The following is a 21,477-nucleotide window of genomic DNA, read 5'->3' on the forward strand; positions in this document are numbered from 1 at the left end:
CTGGTAGGGACGGGGCTCAATCGGGTCAGGGTGGTCGTAGAGGTTCGCAGGCTAGAGGCAGACGGGTTCATTGCTATGCTTTTCCTGGCTGCTCAGAGGCTGAGGGTTCCGATACAGTCATTACAGGTAACATCTCAGTCTATCACCAGTCGGCTACTGTGTTGTTTGACCCAGGTTCTACATTCTCTTATGTTTCCACATACTTCTCTATGGGTCTTGATATGGTTTGTGATTTTCTTGATGCTCCTATACATATATCTACTCCGATTGGAGACTTAGTAGTGGTAGATAGAGTTTACCGATCTTGTACAGTCACATTATGGGTTATGGTACGTGGGTAGACCTGGTGATCCTTGATATGATAGATTTGATGTTATTTTGGGTATGAGTTGGTTGTCTCCTTACAACGCGATTTTGGACTATCACGCCAAGACAATCACATTAGCTATACCGGGTATGTCTAGACTTGAGTGGAAGGGTACTCCTAGTCCCTCCCCAAAGAAGATCATTTCCTTTCTTCGCGCCAAAATGTTAGTTGATAGAGGTTGTTTGGATTATATGGCGTACATTCGCGATACTAGTACTGACATTCCACTTCAGTCGGTTCCCGTGGTGAGTGACTTCGCGGAGGTTTTTCCCACGGACTTGTCGGGTATACCACCAGACCGTGATATTTATTTCTATATTGAGTTGGAGCCAGGGACTTGCCTTATTTCTATTCTGCCGTATAGGATGGCGCCAGCCGAGTTGAGAGAGTTGAAGGAGCAAATTTAGGATCTTCTCAGCAAGGGATTCAATAGACAGAGCTTCTCCCCTTAGTGCACTCCTGTGCTATTTGTGAAGAAAAGGATGGGACCATGCGGATATGCATTGATTACCGCCAGTTAAACAAGGTTATCATTCGGAACAAGTAGCCCATTCCTCGTATTGATGATCTATTTGACCAGCTTTAGGGGGCTCCTGTGTTTTCAAGATTGATTTGTGGTCAGGCTATCACCAGCTGAAGATTCGAGCCGAAGATACTCCTAAGACAGCCTTTAGGACTCATTATGGCCACTAAGAGTTTCTTGTTATGTCATTTGGGCTTACCAATTCCCCAGCTGCTTTCGTGGACTTGATGAATGGCATTTTTAAGACATACTTGGATTCTTTCATAATTGTGTTCATTGATGATATATTGGTATACTCGAGGAGTAAGGAAGATCACGAGAAATACTTGAGGATTATTCTTGGGTTGTTGTGAGACAAGGAGTTGTACGCAAAGTTCTATAAGTGTGAATTGTGAGTTTGGGCTCGAATCTGTAGACTTCTTCGATCATGTAGTATCAAAGGATGGAATTATGGTTGATCCTAAGAAGATTGAGGTCTTTAGAGATTAGGCTAGGCCCACTTCAGTGACAGAGATTCGTAGCTTCGTGGGTTTGGCTAGTTACTACCGTCGGTTCGTGAAGGGGTTTGCTTCTAGTGCTTTGCATTTGACCCGTTTGACTCCGAAATAAGTACCCTTTAAGTGGTCTGATGAGTGTGAGGAGAGGTTTTAAAAGCTCAAGACTAGTTGACTTCAGCCCCAATTCTAGCATTGTTCATGGAGGGTAAGGACTTCGTAGTGTATTGTGATGCTTCTCGTTCTGGGTTGGGTGCCGTGTTGATGCAAGAAAAGAAGGTCATTGCTTATGCTTCTAGACAGCTGAAGATTGATGAGAAGAACTACTCTACTCATGATTTGGAGTTGGCAGCGGTAGTCTTCACTTTGAAGATTTGGAGGCATTATTTATACGGTGTCGATTTTGAGGTGTTCACCGATCATCGCAGCCTTCAACATGTGTTTACTTAGAGGGATCTCAATTCTAGACAGCGGAGATGGATGGAGCTTCTGAAAGATTATGATATCACCATACTTTACCATCTAGGTAAAGCTAATGTGGTAGCCGATGCCTTGAGTCGCAAGGCAGTGAGTATGGGCAGTCTAGCTCGATTGGTTGCCTCTGAGCGTCCTTTAGCCATGGAGTTTCAGACTCTGGCTAACAGCTTTGTACATCTTGATATTTCAGATTCGGGTAGAGTTTTAGCATGTGTTGAGGCGAGGTCATCTCTCTTGGAGCAGATTAAGGCTCAGCAGTTTGAGAATGCTCAATTATGTAAGATTCACTATAAAGTTTTGAGAGGTGAGGCCAAGGAGGACATGCTTGATAGTGAGGGGATTCTGAGGATCAAGGGACGCGTGTGCGTTCCTCATGTAGGTGGTCTGATTCAATTGATATTGGAAGAGGCTCACAGCTCCAGGTATTCTATTCACCCAGGTCCGATGAAAATGTACCATAATTTGAAGGAGCACTACCGGTGGGGTCGAATGAAGAGAGATATTACAGATTTTATTGCTAAGTGTGGGAATTGCAAGCAAGTCAAGTAGGAGAACCAGCGACCTGGTGGTATGCTTCAAAGGATGCCCATTCTCTAGTAGAAGTGGGAGAGGATTGCCATGGATTTCGTTTTGGGGCTTCCAAAGACCTTGGGCAAGTTTGATTCAATTTGATTTATGGTTGATCGGTTGACTACGTCTGCTCATTTCATCCTCGTTCAGGTTACTTATAATGAAAAGAAGTTGGCCAGGATTTACATCCGTGAGATTGTCCGATTGCACGGGGTTCCTATTTTCATCATCTCAGATCGAGGTCCCCAGTTTACTTCCAACTTCTGGAGCTCATTGCAGGCAGAGTTAGGTACTCAGTTGGACCTTAGTACAACTTTTCATCCCCAGACTTACGGTCAGTCCGTGAGGCCAATCCAGGGGCTCGAGGATATGTTGAAAGCGTGTGTTATTGACTTTTGCAGTCACTGGGACCAGTTCCTACCTTTGGCAGAGTTTGCGTACAATAGTAGCTACCATTCCAGTATTGATATGGTGTCGTTTGAGGCTTTATATGGTAGGAGTCGTTCTCCTATTGAGTGGTTTGATGCTTTTGAGGTTTGACCCTGGGGTACAGATTTGCTTAGAGAGTCTTTGGACAACGTGAAGCTTATTCAGGAAAAGCTTCTGGCAACTCAGAGTCGGCAAAAGATGTATACGGATCGGAAGGTCCGGGATTTAGAGTTTATGGAGGGCGAACAGGCTCTTCTGAGGATTTCACCCATGAAGGTTGTTATGAGGTTTGGGAAGAGGGATAAGTTGAGCATGAGGTACATTGGTCCGTTTGAGATCCTCCATCGTGTGGGTGATGCTGCTTATGAGTTGGCCTTGCCACCAATCCTATCAAGTGTTCATCCGATTTTTCTGTGCGAAAAAGGTATCATTCATACTGGGCTTATATTGTTTGTAGGGATTCTGTGTTGCTCGATGAGAATCTATCTTACGATGAGGAGCCTATAGCGATTTCAGATAGAGAGGTTCAGAAGTGAAGGTCAAAGGAAATAACTTCGGTGAAGGTTCAGTGGAAGCATCATCCGGTTGAGAAGGCCAGTAGGGAGACCGAGTCTAATATGCGTAGTAGATATCCCCAGCTTTTCATCGAGTCAGGTACTCTTCCTTTCATTCCACTCCTTGTCCATTCGAGGATGAACGTTAGCTTAATTAGTATCTGATGTAATGACCCATTCGGTCGTTATATGTACTTTGACCATTTTACCCCTGTTGACCTAATTCTCGAGGTTATCACGCGATTCTAGCAAAACATGGGAAATTAGAACTCTTAAGTGGAAAAGTTTGACCAATAGTAAACCTTTGGGTAAACTGTTATATCCCGCATTTTTGTACGTTCGGACAATTTAAGACAATCGCGGGGAGTTAAGGACGAGGTCATATTTTAATTTTGGCTTAGCACACAAGTTGAGTATGGAAGTTTTTGAAGTGGAAAATATTAGGAAAGGTTAGGGGCGAAAAGGGAAATTTGCAATATGACTCGTAGAAATATAGAGGAAGGCTAAGGGTAAATTTGGAATTTGAAAAAATTTAATTTTTCATGAAGTGCAAAATAAGACACAAACAAAAATGGGCTTGTGTTGTTGGGCCATGTTGGCCGTCCCATTTGGAGTGGGCTTAGCCCACCTAGGAGCTTAATGAATAAATAAAAAAGATGACTAAGTCATCTTATTCATATTATTCTCTAGAAATTTCAAGAAGCAAAGAACAAGGGAAAAAGGAGAAAAAAACCCCAAGGCCATTCGGCCAAGCTTAAACCAACAAGAACGTTGGAAAATTTTTCATCAAAAATTAATCTATTCTAGCCAAACAACTAATTGAAGGGTCCTTAGCAAAGTGAAGTGTTCCTTGGAGCAAGAAAAACCCATATTCTTGCAAGTTACAAATTCTAGCCAAGAAGGAAGATAAGAGAAAAGGTAAGAATTCATCCTCTTTTATATGTTATAGATGTTTGTGCATGTTGTAGTGTATAAATATGAGTGAAATTCATGAAGAATATGGATGTAGGGGTGTGGCCGTGAGTGTGTAGTGTGTGTATGGCCGTGTATATTTGTTGTATTGTGAAGGGATGGTGAGCAAATTTTATTAGTGATTTGGTTGTTATTGTGTGGATTCTATGTTGCTAATAAAAGCTTAATGATCTTATTGAAGTTGTAGTCGTTGGAGACTTGTTTTAGAAGTTTATGTAAATTGAATATAATGTTCTTGCATGTATGGAAGATAATGTTGTTAGTGTGATGTTGTTAATATGATGTTGTTAGTGTGTAGTTCATGAATTTGGAAAGAAAGGAAATGTGTTGTTATTGTTCTTGTTCCATTTGTAAGGTGTCGGGTGAAGTAGTGTATCGATGGAGTCATTTTGAATGTTATGCGAATTGAATTGAATATGAATGAAGTGTCGTTGAATTGTGTGACGAAGATTGCTAATGTTAGAATGTATCTTGGGTTGATTGTTGAAATTGTTGGTATGATTGTTGGCATTGTTGTTGATAGTTTGGCCGGGTTGAATTCCCGGATTGTTGTTGATCAAAATTGGCCAAGCTAGATTCTTGGGGATGGTGTATTTACAGGGGAAGTGCTGCCGAAATTTCGGTAGACAAAGTGTTAGTTTAGGATGAGATTCTTGGATATTCATAGCTAATGTTTGTATTCATTAACATTGTTATAGACTTTGGGAAGGCCAAGAGTTAAGTTGGATTGACTAAGGAAGCGAATAAGGTATGTTAAGGCCCGTCCCTTTCTTTTAAGGCATGATTCCGAGGCTATGATTTCATAATTGCTCCCATACTTTCCTTGTAAAGTTAGATGCATATGATCCCATGGCATGATTCCCTCCCTAATAACCCGTAGATGTTTTCCAAAATGTCTATACCTATCCAAAACAAAGGTTTATGATTTTGGAAGCTTTCATGATTAGAACGACAGATATGTTTTTGTAATGAAAACGAAGTTACCAAAGATGAGAATATGTCTGTGATGACTATGATGAGAATGGTTACATGCTTGAAAGTCTCAAGTTATGAAATCAATATGAATATGAGAATATTCTTGATCCTTAACTTTATTCCTTAATTATGATTCCATTTTCTAAAGACTTCAAGAATATAAGTTGACGCCTTATGAAGTTTATGATCTTATTATATGTTTTCTCCTAATACCATTTTTCATTAATAGTCTCGCCTTATAGTACTAGTTCCTTCAAGGTGAGACAAAGCGGTCATGGTTATTCCATAATGTAATCGGAGGCTACCGACCTTACGTCACTCCGATACGGACATGATTTTCTTTGGGCTCTCATGCATGCTGTTTATATATTATAAGTATATGTATATGTATATGGGGAAGATGAGGAAAGGTAAGGCGCTATAGACGCATAGCCACCTGATCAGTTGGAGTATGATACATGATATCGTCCCGGACGAAGGATATGTGGTTAAATGGATCGGAGCCGACGCCTCGGCAATATGATATGTTCTATTTTCTATATATATATATGAAAAGAAATGTTTTCAAAGAAAGCAAAGTATAGTATATGTACATGGATCGGGCTGCACGTTCCGCAGCGATACATTATAATATATGCACATATGGATCGGGCTGCACGTTCCGCAGCACTAAGCATGCATGGTATCCGCCAAAGGGCACTCATATGTACAGGTTACCTTTCTATCTCATGATATGCGTTATATTTCCTTTATGTCATTATTCATGCTCTGTATTTCTCGTATGTTATTATTCATACCTTACATACTCGGTACATTACTCGTACTGACGTCCCTTCTTGTGGACGCTGCGTTTCATGCCACGCAGGTAAACAGGTAGACGGGTTTGATTCCTAGGAGCTCCTCCAGCGGTATATTGGAAGTGCTCCAGTTGTTCCGGAGCTCCAGCTTATTGGTACTAGTTTTGTGTACATGTTCGGGCACGACAGCACCCGGCCCTCCTTGTTATTATATGTATTTTGTCTAGAGGCTCGTAGATAGATATGTACAGTCAGATGTTTCATAACCTTGTTTGTCCCCGTCGCTGTATAATATGTTAGTAAAGTTTATTAATACATGTTTATAATAATGCTATTAATGATAGTATTAATTAAATAAATGATGGTATTCATTTATACGGCCCACTTAGTAGTAAGAGTACGATACGAGATAGGGGGTGCTCGGTACAAGTATCGGTACCCGTCGCGGCCCCAATTTGGGTCGTGACATAAACGAACCATTTTCGAAATTTCGTCGATTCCGTGAGAACCGGAGGTTCGATTATGACTTGGTGGGGTGGTTGGTTTGGTTCCCGAGCACTTGGTTGCAGTTTGGGTACTTGGTCGGAAACTTGATTTATTCTGGCTGGGGGTTGACTTGGGGAATTAGACTTCCCTTGGGAATTTTGAGGCTACGGTTTAGTTTGTAGCTTGTTTTTAAGTATGTGTGCATATCTGGTTTTCGTCCGGAAGGCCTCGGATTGATGTCGGGATTTTGGGATAGACTTGTGAAAACCAAAAAATCTGGTTGCTGGTGTTCTCGCCATGGCGAGCCCAGTACCGCCATAGCGGGACTGCCATAGCGGAGCCTGGCCCACTATGGCGAGGACCTACATTTAAATGAATTTTCGCCACGACAGATGGCTTGACTACCTGGGTGGGACCTCCATGGCTATCCTTGTGACCGTCGTGGCAGATCGATGGGTCCAATCCATTACCTTTAATGCCTTGAGTTCATATCATTAGTGTTACACCTCGGAAGAATTTTCCGTTGATGCACAGTGAATAGACTAACGAAGAGCACGAAGTATATGGTATTTCAATAAGTAAGGAATGACATTTGATGACCCTAATTAAGATTTCAAAGACATTCGAGGTAAGAGGAGAAAGTTTGCCAAGAGAAGGCAAGCCATACGATATGTATCGGAAAGGATTTTCGAGTAACAAGTTAATGATGATTTAATGATGCTTTGGAGAAGAGATATAACGTCCCTTAGATTGTTAATAAGGTGATAAACAAGTGTCAAGAAGGTTCCATAAGGATTGGAGATCAAACAGGTCGAAGAGAATGAGTTCGGAAGAACTGGACATTATACGGCCCAACATACTGGCCGTATAAATTATACTGGCCGTATAATCAGCCCAGATAGCCGGCCTCACTGGACCAAATCAACGGCCAGACATACTGTCAGTGTAATTTATACGGACCGTATGTTGGTCCATATATTTGGAACGGGACAGATTTGAGTATTATTAATAAAGGGTCCAAGTTATTTCATCATTTCCCTTTCACTCCCCTTCTCTCTAGAACTCTCTAGAATACTTCTCCACACTTCTCCCACAAGAATTCAAGAGATATTAGTGATCAACTTCATCAAACCAAGAGAATCAAGTGTAAGAAACCCATTAAAGTTCATCCAAGACAAGGAATCCAAGTGAAGGTGAAACTAGGGTTTTGCTCAAGTGAAGTGTTTCCACCCAAGGGTCATTCCTACACCATCTAAGGTAAGTTTTATGGCATTTCATGTTGTTTAAGGTATTGAGAAGTTGAAACACTTGGATTGTAGAAGAATATAGAAAATGGGTCATGAATATGGGAATAGTGTCATTTTTTAGTAATAGCTTGGATTGAGTCATGATTCTTAATGTGCTGTGATTATGGTTATGTTATAAATGATGTTAAGAACATGGGATAGACATTGTATATGAATGAATGTAATCTTGTGCTATGACCATGGATATGGATGATTGGAAGGGAATTGAGAAGTAAGGATAATGTAGGTGAATAAACACTATTGTTATGATGTTGTGAATGTTATTATTGATGTTTGGGAGTTGATATATGATATGGAGGAAGTCGTATAAATAAAGGAGATGCTGTCCAATTTTCTATAGCTTTAGTCATGTATGCTAAGCTATCGATTTTCTAATGATAGTATAACTCTAATGAAGGTAGAAATGTGAGCATTGAAGGAGAGCGTGCAAGTGATAGAATAGTTGAACGGAAAGGTATGTAAGGCTAACCCTTCTTTCATAAGGCATGGTTCCTTGGCCAAATATCTAATCTTCTACGAGCCTATGATGTGCTCCAAATGATGCTATCTTCAAAAGCTACTAAGCTCATGAATCTCGATATGTTACGATTGTACTAAATTCCTCCTATGATGAGAATCCTCTAGGGATAGATGTAATGAACGACGATAGTAATGATACTAAAGATGCTTATGAGCTTTTATTTATATGTGTCTATGTATGGCTATTATGAATCCCCGAGCTTATATGGCCGGTAGAATATATATATATATATATATATATATATATATATATATATATATATATATATATATATATATATTGCGCATGCTCCACTACAGTTGGGTACGGATAACCCTGAGCCTTGGTAGGGCCAGGTATGTATACTCACCGAGCCTTGCCATGGCCGGGTATGTCAAACACAAAACCTTCGTGGTCGGGTATGCTATGTACATGATATGGATATGTATACGATATGAATACGAATATAAATATGAATATGCTATGAATAAAAAAATGGATACGAAATGTAAATGAGTACGGATATGAATACGGATACGGATATGGATGTGTGTACTCAATCACGCATTAGAAATGGAAAGTCCCTATGAAAAGAGAGTAAGTGTTTATGACGATGGTTCTACTACCTCCCATCTTATGCTATTTCTTATGTTTCTTATTATGCTTCTATAATGATGTTGATCATGCTTTACATACTCAGTACAATCTTCGTACAGACGTCCTTTTGTTTGTGGACGCTACGTCATGCCCGCAGGTGGCCAAGGAGACAGGCTTGATCCATAGCTTTATTACTCAGGGACTACATAGCGGAGTTCCATTTCATTCGGAACTACAGCTTTTGGTATTTATACTTTTGTGTACATATTTATGGGCATGGCGGGGTCCTATCCCGCCTATATGATATGACATACTCTCCTTAGTGGCTCGTAGACGTGTATATGGTTAGATGTATTTGGCCTCGTTGGTCTATATTTGGGATATCATTTTGTTAGCCTCGTCGGCTTATGTACATTATTGTGGGCATAGATGTCGATGATGATATAAATGAATTGTTGCCCAATGGAATTAGTATGAATAATGGATGGAAAGTATGATTTAGCTATGCGGCTCACCTAGTTGTAAATGTGAAAGTATGATAATAGGTGCGCAGGTGGGTTATCACTGGGTGCCCGTCGCGGCCCTCCGGTTGGGTCTTGACAAAAGTGGTATCAGAACAGTTCTGTCCTAGGGTGTGTCTACGAGCCGTGTCCAGTAGAGTCTTGGTGATGTGTGTGTTGCGCGCCACACTTATAAACAAGAGGCTGCGGGTATTTTAGAAATGAATGACCTTCTTTCTTTATAAGATCGTGCAATAGAGCTATGACATAAGAACTTCTTTTTCCTTAACCGTGTGTTATGTATTTCAGAGATGCCTGTAAAGAGAAAGGCTACGGCAGCCCAAAAGGGCAAGAAAGTGGCAGAAAAGCCGGCTGAAAGAGCACCGCCAATGGTTGTAGAGGAAAGTGAGTCCCAGAATGCGGCTCAATCTCAATCCTCCCATCAGTGCCTATTTCTGAGGAGCGTGAGGGAGCCTCAGCCCCAGCTCCCGCACCTCCGGCTCCTCCACCGGATGCTTCAGGCCAAGATGTAAAAGAGGCCATTTATTTTCTTACTCAATTGGTTGCTGCCCAGACCCAGCGGCAGGGTACAGGGCAAGGTAATAGGGTTGTTAGTGCAAGGACTCGTGATTTTATTAGCTTGAACCCTCCAGAATTCTTTGGATCAAAGCTAGATGAGGACCCTCAGAATTTTATTGATGGAATGTTGAGGACACTTCGGTTGATACATGCTTCGGACACCGAATCAGAGGAGTTAGCATCCTATAGATTTAGGGATGTTTCGGTTCATTGGTACACAGTTTGGATGGCTTCACGGGGAGCCAATGCGCCTTCCCCGTTATGGCAAGAATTTGTAGATGCTTTCCTCCGACATTACCTGCCTCCAGAAGTTCGGCGAGCTTGAGCCGATAAGTTTTTTCATTTGAGGCAAGGAAGTATGAGTGCTCTAGAGTATAGCCTCCGATTCAATTCTTTGGCTTGGTATGCTTCGGCCATGGTAGCGGATATGGGTGATAGAGTGCACCAATTTGTGAAGGTCCTAGGGCCAAATTTGATGGATAGGTGCTTGACTGCGTCCCTTCAAGACAATATGGAAATTTCACGCATTCAAGCCCATGCTCAAAATTTAGAAGAAATCCTACAACAACAAAGAAGTGAGCGTGAGCATGATAGAGGGTGTAACAAGAGGGCTAGATCTTCGGGTCCGATGAGTGAGTATATGTTATATCCCATATTTTATACATTCGGATATTTCAAGGTAGTCGTGGTAAGTTAAGGGAATGACCATCTTCCAAAATTATTTTAATGTACAAGTTCGTTATGAATATTATTTATGAACATTATTAGTATGGAAATATTGAAAAAGGCTAAAGGGTAAAAAGGGAAATTCACAAAGTGATTCATGGAAATATTGTGGAAGACTAGGGGCAAAATGGGAATTTCATAAAACTTCAAGAAATTTATGAAATGGGCTAAGGTGGCCAGCCAAGGTAGATATGGGCCTTGCCCATATGGACCAATAATATGTGTAGTCAAAAATGACAAATTAGGATAGAATTATCCTTTATTTTAAGAAGTTTCAAGAAACAAAGAGAAGGGGGCATGTGTCCCCTTATCATTTGTTGGAGCTAATTATAAATATAGGCCAATGCTTACAAGGCAAGACAATTTCATCTTCCAACTTAGGAATATGAAGAGAGAAATATGGTAGGGTTCGGCCAAGGCTCCAAAAAATTGTGCCATGGAAATTGATCAAGAAAAATTATTTTCTTCTAGTATTTCCACCAAATGGAAGGTCCTTATTAACATGAAGGAGTTGTTGGAGCAAGCAAAGCCTTTATTTGTGTAATTCACAAGCCCTAGCCGAGTGAAGAAGTTGGGTGAGAAAGGTATGTGCTCCACCCTCTTTTACATATGTTGTGGGTGGTTTATGCATGTTGTTGTATGAAGAAATGGATTAAATTCATGTGATATATATGTGTGTGGGTGTTGGCCGAGTAGTAGCTAGGTGGGTGTAGAAGTGATGAATTAATTTTATTTAGTAGTTTGATTGTTGTGTTGTGGATTCCATGATGTAAAATGAAGGTTTGGAGGCTTGAAATGAATTTGAAAATGTTTGTGCATTATTGAAGAAGTTAGTGTGATAATTAGTATGGTTTCTTATATTGTATGAATGATGTTGTTAATGTGTAGGTTGTAAATACAATTCATGAATTTGGAAGTGAGACATATGTTGGAAGATTGTAAGTTGGGTTGTGGTGATTAAATTTGAAAAAAGGAAATAAGTTGTTATTGTTCTTGTTGAATTCGGAAGGTGCCGGGTGAAGTAGTGTGTTGATTGAGTCGTTTTTGTTGTATCCCGCATTTTTGTACAGTCGGATAATTCAAGACAATCGCGGGAAGACAACAAGCCAGGCCATATTTTTATCTTGTTAAGCATGAGAGTTGTTTATGAAAATTTTGAAGTGGGAATATTAAGAAAGGTCAAGGGCATAAAGGGAAATTCGCAATATGACTCGTGGAATTATGAAGGAAGACGAAGGGCAAATTTGGAAATTGGAAAATTAAAAATTTGTCATGAAGCACAACAAAAAAAAAAAGGGAGTGGGCTTGATTTGTTTTGGGCCAAGGTTGGCTATCCATCCTTCTTGATAGGCCAAGCCCATATGAGAATTAATGAATGGTTTAAAAGATGACCATTAAGTCATCTTTTCCTCATAACTCCCTAGAACATTCAAGAACAACAACAAAAAAAAGGAGCAAAACTCCATAGGCCTCTCGGCCAAGGGCAAGAATTGCCATGAGAATTGACAAAAAAATCCTTCAAAAATCATTTTCTACTAATTTAAGGGCCCTTAACAAGGTGGAGTGTTCATTAGAACAAGAAGATTTCATATTCTTTCAAGTTACAATTCTAGTCAAGTGGGGAGTCAAGAAGGAAGGTGAGAATCAATTTATTTTATGTGTTATAGGTGATTATGTATGTTGTAGTATGTAAAGGTTGATGAAATTCATGGAAATGTGGAAAACATGTTGTGGCCGTGAGTGTGTGGTGTGTATATGTGGCCGTGTATACATGATGTTTAGCCGTGTATATTGTGTGGAAATAAAGAGTCAATTCTACTTAGTAATTGGTTGTTGTTAAGTGGATTCTATGTTACTAATAAAGGCGTAATGACCTTAGTGAAGTCGATGTAGTTGGAAACTTGCTTTAGAGATTATGTAAATTGAAAATAATGTTCTTGCAAGTATGGAAGATAATGAGACTAGTGTGATGTTGTTGGTGTATGAACTATTAGGTTGTTATTGTTTTATTGAAGTTGGAAGGCTTTGAAGGAAATTGTATATTGATTGAATTGTTAGAATGTACTTTGGGTTGGTTATTGAAATTGTTAGTATGGTTGTTGGCATTGTTGTTAATAATTTGGCCGGGTTGAATTCCCGGGATTGTTGTTGATTGAAATTGGCCAAGTTGAACTTGGTGGGATGGAGTATTTACAGGGGAAATGCTGCCGGAATTTCGGTAGCCAAGTATTATCTTAAGATTCCAATTCTAAATGCTCTAACCAAAGTTTGGTAAATATGACCAATTTGTAGATTGTGGCAGATTTGCAACTTGAATTTGGAATAGCATAAGGAGCGGAAAGAGGTATGTAAGGCTTCACCCTTCCTTCTATGGCATGTCTTAGACGTAATATGTTGGATATGAACCTCGGGGACAACTCTATTTTCCGGAATCCGCACTTAAATTTTCCCCTCTTTCATTCAGTAGAATTGAATTAGAAAGTGTGCGAAACGTTGGAAACACTTTCCAAACCTCTAGAACTTGCATAAATAGGACCCGACTACCTTTAAACCCTCACAAGTAACGCCATGACATATAATATATGTAAATTGTGCACGCTACCTCATTCGGCCCGAGGTGGGCCCATTGTTCCCGGATTTTCCTTATTGTTTCGTTTGACTTATTTTGAAGCAGAATTCAAAGGAAACTTTTGACTCTTGTCCCGATTATCAAACGATAAGTACCGTACCATTCTAATGGAAATATGTCTATGATAACCGTGATAACGATGATGCTAAGGAAGAGAATACGTCTATGATAAGTATGACAAGAATGATTCCATGACTAAGAGTCTTAGGCTAAGGACCCAATGTGAATACGAAAGTATCAAACTAGTTCTTGATTTTTAATTCTATTCCTTGGTTATGACACTATCTTCTAAAGATTTCAAAGGCATGATCCCCAAGTCGTAAAGTCTCAAATGTCTATGATAGATATGCTGACGATATGTTCCTACTATGAATATGAAAATTTGACAATGTTAAATTATTTCTTGATATCTCAACTCTATTATGGGTAATGACTACTTTAGAGGTTCCAAGTATATGAAACGATGCCTTATGACCCTATTTTATGTTTTCTCATAATGACACTCTTCATTGATAGTCTCGCCTTATGATACTAGTTCCTTCAAGGTGAGACAAAGCGGTCACGGTTATACCATAATGTAATTGGAGGTCACCGACCTTACGTCACTCCGATGGATACATTGTTTTCTTTGGGCACTCCTGCATGCTTATATGACACATGTATATGAGATATGAATATGTACATGGGGTGGGGGAAGGGATACATGGGGGATGGGAAGGGAAACATGTTTCATTGCCACCTGGTCAGCTGGCTTATCATCCCGGACGCGGGATATATGGGCGAGCCGATGTATTTCGGTGCTATGTGGGCTAGCCGACATTGTTCGGTGCTATGCTATGACCTGATATGATATGACATGATATGATATGACCTGATATGATATGACATGATATGATATGACACGATATGATATGACATGATCTCATAAGATATGATACTATATGACATGATATGATAAGGCATGACATGATATAAGTTCTATTTTCTATGTCTATGAAAAAGAAATGTTCTTTTTAAAGGGAAGGACAAGCATGCATGGTATCCGGCCTGAAAAGGGTATTCCTATGTACAGGTTACTTTCTTGTACCACTATACGTCCTATGATCCCATGATATTGTTAATCATACCTTATGTTTCTGTTTGTATTATCTTCCATGCTTTACATACTCGATACACTATTCGTACTGACGTCCCTTCTTGCGGACGCTGCGTTCCATGCCGCGCAGGTCAGCAGGTAGACAGACTTGACTCCTAGGAGCTTCATCAGCAGTATTGTAGCAGCGCTCCAGTTGTTCCGGAGCCTCAGTTTCTTGGTGCTATTTTGTGTATATATGTTTGGGCACGGCAGTACTCGGCCCTTCCTATGTATATGTGTACTATGTTTAGAGGCTCGTAGACAGATATGTACAGTTAGATGTTTTGTACTTTTGATGGTCCTCGTCACTGTGTAATGTGCTAGCAAAGTTTGCTAGCCTATGTTTATAATTATGCTGCTAATGTTAATGTTAAGCAGAAAAACAAAGTACGGTGATGTTCATACGGCCCACTTAGTAATAATAATGAGATACGAGTTAGGGGGGTGCTCGGTACAAGTATCGAGTACTCGTCACGGTCCTAGTTGGGTCGTGACAGAAGTGGTATCAGAGCCGGCGGTCCTAGGGGTTTGTCTATGAGCCGTGTCCAGTAGAGTCCTGTTTATGGGTGTGTAGCGCGCCACACTTATAGACAGGAGGCTGCAGGGCATTTAGGAAATATGACCTTCTTTGTACTCTAGATCGTGCGATAGAGCTATGCTACTAGGCTTCCTTATTCTCTTCCTAATCCTATGTTATGGTTTCAGTAATGTCGATGAAGAGAGCAACTTCAGATAGTGGGGGCACCAAGAAGGCCCCTAGAGTATCTCCAGAGCCGAGTAAGGGGAGCCTCGGCTATTCGATTGAGACAGATCCGTCGGAGGACCCAGCCACAATTCCTCCAGAGTTCCTGACTCCCAGAGCAGAGGATCCCGCGGAGGACAGCTATGATACAGATCCGTCGGAGGACCCAGCAACAATTCCTCCAGAGCTTCTGACCCCTAGAGTAGGGGATTCAACGGAGGGTGGCTATGATACAGATCCCTCGGAGGATCCGACGATGACTCCTCCAGAGCTTCTTACCTCCAGGGAGGAGGATAGTTACGACACAGACCCATCGGAGCATTCTTCCGGGACAACGGAGGAGGAGACTTCCGGGGATATGCCAGCTGCTCCTGTGATGGAGCACTATGTCAGTCAGGCCACCTCGGAGAGTGCTACGGACTACTCCTGTCCTTTGTCCTGGTCATCAGTGAACCAGGAATCGCCTGGTTATCTATACTCTTCCGATTCGGATGCAAGAAATGACGAGAGTCAAATGAGCGGAGAGCAGACAGACGAGGATGAGGAGCATACTTCACATGGCAGCTCCCCGGACCAGGCTCGAGATTGATCGGCTACAGGTATATGAGATTTTCTTTGAAATTTTCTATGTATACGTAATCTTTGCAAAATACTAATTAGTGACGGCAGACAGAAATTCAAAAGGGGCCAAAGACTTAGCGGTTGTGAGTAATGGCGATTGAGATGTCTCCGCCACCAGTACGAATTTAGAAACCCCGGATAAAAGATAATCATATGTGTGGATGGGAGTAAATAGTGAAGATTTAAACAGAGGAAATATGGTAATTGTATGGTTAGGAAAGTGAAGATAGGAGTGGGACCCGCTGTGAGGACGTTTGGAAGTTGTTAGAACCCCGACTTACCTTAAATTATGTGACAAAGGTCGTGCGGGGCAGTCGATATAATTATACCAGCATTCACGCATTTAAATGCACCAGAGTTTCGAGGTTAAGCGTGCTAAGGTGGGAGGATGGGTGACCCCCTGGGAAATATGCTGAAAATTTCGTAAATGTGGGAACAAGAGACGAATGTGAAATTAGGTAGCCTAAAGTAAATTAGAGTGTGTGAAGTGGTTAGAAACTCTATAGAAGTCGTGTAGGCTGAGACGGACTAGACCAGCAGAAGGAGAGAAAGCATGACAGAGCTTCAGGACTAAAGAAAGTTTGATTTGCTTTTGGAAGTGTTTGTAATAAAAAGAGTGGTGGAAATGTATATATGTACATGGCATCTTATCTGTGACGGTAGAACCCTAACAAACAGTGTCGCGATACATAGAACATGCTAGCTGGATTAAATTCGAAAGACGTGATGAAGGATATAAGTACGGATGTTATAGGGTAAGACCGATATTGAATCCACACTAGTTAAGGTTAGAAATCTCTAATGCGGTGATATACGGGAACATACCTAGCAAGGGAATAGACGCACAAACTCAGCGAAGAAGGAATTACAATTGTAAAAGATCGCGGAAGGCGACGATCATTTAAAAGGCATAGGCGTGTGCAGACCCTCTTAATGAAGGAAGGGAGAACGTGCTAGACCTAAAATGAACTACGACGATTTAGACTTCATAAAAAGGGACCTAGTAACTCAGGACTAGAGTCTGAAGTATATTGGCGTATTGGGAAGGTTACGAAAGGACGTAAAAATAAGTTGACAGCGGTTGTAATATGAGCTACAAGAGATACCTGGAAAGGTCACCGAATATAAACGACAACTGAGACGGCACTAGGTGAAGGATTGGTATAGTAAGATGTGTAAGTCATTAATCGGTTGGTTTGGTATTAGCGGAGCTGAGTCACTTGGCCGAAAGGCAGCCTAAGCTTCTAAAATGAATATACCGAGTGATCGTACGTGACGACCATAAGGGAGACACCCCCCCCCCCCCCCCCGAAGTATTGTAATACACTATGAGGCTAGTTTAACATTCGAGGACGAATGTGCCAAGGGGGGGAGGATGTTATATCCCGCATTTTTGTACAGTCGGATAATTCAAGACAATCGCGGGAAGACAACAAGCCAGGCCATATTTTTATCTTGTTAAGCATGAGAGTTGTTTATGAAAATTTTGAAGTGGGAATATTAAGAAAGGTCAAGGGCATAAAGGGAAATTCGCAATATGACTCGTGGAATTATGAAGGAAGACGAAGGGCAAATTTGGAAATTGGAAAATTAAAAATTTGTCATGAAGCACAACAAAAAAAAAAGGGAGTGGGCTTGATTTTTTTGGGGCCAAGGTTGGCTATCCATCCTTCTTGATAGGCCAAGCCCATATGAGAATTAATGAATGGTTTAAAAGATGACCATTAAGTCATCTTTTCCTCATAACTCCCTAGAACATTCAAGAACAACAAAAAAAAAAGGAGCAAAACTCCATAGGCCTCTCGGCCAAGGGCAAGAATTTCCAAGAGAATTGACAAAAAAATCCTTCAAAAATCATTTTCTACTAATTTAAGGGCCCTTAACAAGGTGGAATGTTCATTGGAACAAGAAGATTTCATATTCTTGCAAGTTACAATTCTAGTCAAGTGGGGAGTCAAGAAGGAAGGTGAGAATCAATTTATTTTATGTGTTATAGGTGATTATGTATGTTGTAGTATGTAAAGGTTGATGAAATTCATGGAAATGTGGAAAACATGTTGTGGCCGTGAGTGTGTGGTGTGTATATGTGGCTGTGTATACATGATGTTTAGCCGTGTATATTGTGTGGAAATAAAGAGTCAATTCTACTTAGTAATTGGTTGTTGTTAAGTGGATTCTATGTTTCTAATAAAGGCGTAATGACCTTAGTGAAGTCGGTGTAGTTGGAAACTTGCTTTAGAGATTATGTAAATTGAAAATAATGTTCTTGCAAGTATGGAAGATAATGAGACTAGTGTGATGTTGTTGGTGTATGAACTATTAGGTTGTTATTGTTTTATTGAAGTTGGAAGGCTTTGAAGGAAATTGTATATTGATTGAATTGTTAGAATGTACTTTGGGTTGGTTATCGAAATTGTTAGTATGGTTGTAGGCATTGTTGTTAATAATTTGGCCGGGTTGAATTCCCGGGATTGTTGTTGATTGAAATTGGCCAAGTTCAACTTGGTGGGATGGAGTATTTACAGGGGAAATGCTGCCGGAATTTCGGTAGCCAAGTATTATCTTAAGATTCCAATTCTAAATGCTCTAACCAAAGTTTGGTAAATATGACCAATTTGTAGATTGTGGTGGATTTGCAACTTGAATTTGGAATAGCATAAGGAGCGGAAAGAGGTATGTAAGGCTTCACCCTTCCTTCTATGGCATGTCTTAGACGTAATATGTTGGATATGAACCTCGGGGACAACTCTATTTTCCGGAATCCGCACCTAAAGTTTCCCCTCTTTCATTCAGTAGAATTGAATTAGAAAGTGTGCGAAACGTTGGAAAAACTTTCCAAACCTCTAGAACTTGCATAAATAGGACCCGACTACCTTGAAACCCTCACAAGTAACGCCATGACATGTAATATATGTAAATTGTGCACGCTACCTCATTCGGCCCGAGGTGGGCCCATTGTTCCCGGATTTTCCTTATTGTTCCGTTTGACTTATTTTGAAGCAGAATTCAAAGGAAACTTTTGACCCTTGTCCCGATTATCAAACGATAAGTACCGTACCATTCTAATGGAAATGTGTCTATGATAACCGTGATAACGATGATGCTAAGGAAGAGAATACGTCTATGATAAGTATGACAAGAATGATTCCATGACTAAGAGTCTTAGGCTAAGGACCCAATGTGAATACGAAAGTATCAAACTAGTTCTTGATTTTTAATTCTATTCCTTGGTTATGACACTATCTTCTAAAGATTTCAAAGGCATGATCCCCAAGTCGTAAAGTCTCAAATGTCTATGATAGATATGCTAACGATATGTTCCTACTATGAATATGACAATATGACAATGTTAAATTATTTCTTGATATCTCAACTCTATTATGGGTAATGACTACTTTAGAGGTTCCAAGTATATGAAACGATGCCTTATGACCCTATTTTATGTTTTCTCATAATGACACTCTTCATTGATAGTCTCTCCTTATGATACTAGTTCCTTCAAGGTGAGACAAAGCGGTCACGGTTATACCATAATGTAATTGGAGGTCACCGACCTTACGTCACTCCGATGGATACATGGTTTTCTTTGGGCTCTCCTGCATGCTTATATGACACATGTATATGAGATATGAATATGTACATGGGGTGGGGGAAGGGATACATGGGGGATGGAAAGGGAAACATGTTTCATTGCCACCTGGTCAGCTGGCTTATCATCCCGGACGCGGGATATATGGGCGAGCCGATGTATTTCGGTGCTATGTGGGCGAGCCGACATTGTTCGGTGCTATGCTATGACCTGATATGATATGACATGATATGATATGACCTGATATGATATGACATGATATGATATGACACGATATGATATGACATGATCTCATATGATATGATACGATATGACATGATATGATAAGGCATGACATGATATAAGTTCTATTTTCTATGTCTATGAAAAAGAAATGTTCTTTTTAAAGGGAAGGACAAGCATGCATGGTATCCGGCCTGAAAAGGGTATTCCTATGTACAGGCTACTTTCTTGTACCACTATAGGTCCTATGATCCCATGATATTGTTAATCATACATTATGTTTCTGTTTGTATTATCTTCCATGCTTTACATACTCGGTACACTATTCGTACTGATGTCCCTTCTTGTGGACGCTGCGTTCCATGCCGCGCAGGTCAGCAGGTAGACAGACTTGACTCCTAGGAGCTTCATCAGCAGTATTGTAGCAGCGCTCCAGTTGTTCCGGAGCCTCAGTTTCTTGGTACTATTTTGTGTATAAATGTTTGGGCACGGCAGTACTCGGCCCTTCCTATGTATATGTGTACTATATTTAGAGGCTCGTAGACAGATATGTACAGTTAGATGTTTTGTACTTTTGATTGTCCTCGTCGCTGTGTAATGTGCTAGCAAAGTTTGCTAGCCTATGTTTATAATTATGCTGCTAATGTTAATGTTAAGCAGAAAAACAATGTACGGTGATGTTCATACGGCCCACTTAGTAATAATAATGAGATACGAGTTAGGAGGGTGCACGGTACAAGTATCGAGTACTCGTCACGACCCTAGTTGGGTCGTGACAGTTTTGAATGTTATGTGAATTGAATTGAATAAAAATGAAATGTCGTTGAATTGTATGACAAAGGTTGTTAATGTTAGAATGCATCTTGAATTGATTGTCGATGTTGTTGGTATGATTGATGGCGTTGTTGTTGATAGTTTGGCCGAGTTGAATTCTCGGATTGTTGATTGATGATTTGGGCCGAGTTAGATTCTCGGGGATGGTGTATTTACAGGGAAGATGCTGCCGAAATTTCGGCAGACTATAAATGAATTCATTTAAAGGATTAAGACAAGTATATGGTGATGAATCTAATGATTGCGTCAATCTTCTTGAATGTAGACTAGCGATAACGAGCTTGGACAATTAAGCGTAGCGAATAGGACGTGGAACAGGTATGTTAAGGCTCGTCCCTTTTCTCTCAAGGCATGAATTCGATGCTATGATTTCATAATTGTCTCCACATTTTCCTTGTTTTAAAAGGTTAGATGTCTATGATTCTAAGGAATGATTCCCTTCCCGATAACTCGTAAATGTTTTTCCAAAGTGTCCGTATTTTTTTCCAAAATAAAGGTTTATGGTATCGTAAGCTTTTATGACAGTAACGATGGATATGTTTTACAATGGCATTGATGATGTCGAGGATGAGAGTATTTCTATGATGACTATGATAAGAATGATTTCATGTTCGAAAGGTACCTGATATGAGGATTGCTTTGCTTTTCCAAAAATAGCTTCTGAAACCTTCATAGAAGGTCCTGTACTTCAAACGCTCATAACTTTCTTATACTAAATCGGATTGACCAGAAACTTGTTTCTGAGCCTTCAGGTGTCGGTTTATGTACGCTGTTATTCATTGCTAGTCTCATCTTATAATAATTGTTCGTTCAAGGTGAGACAAAGTCATGATGATTGTCCCATAATGTAATC

Source organism: Lycium barbarum, chromosome 5, assembly GCF_019175385.1.
Source record: "Lycium barbarum isolate Lr01 chromosome 5, ASM1917538v2, whole genome shotgun sequence".
Classification (NCBI taxonomy): domain Eukaryota; kingdom Viridiplantae; phylum Streptophyta; class Magnoliopsida; order Solanales; family Solanaceae; genus Lycium; species Lycium barbarum.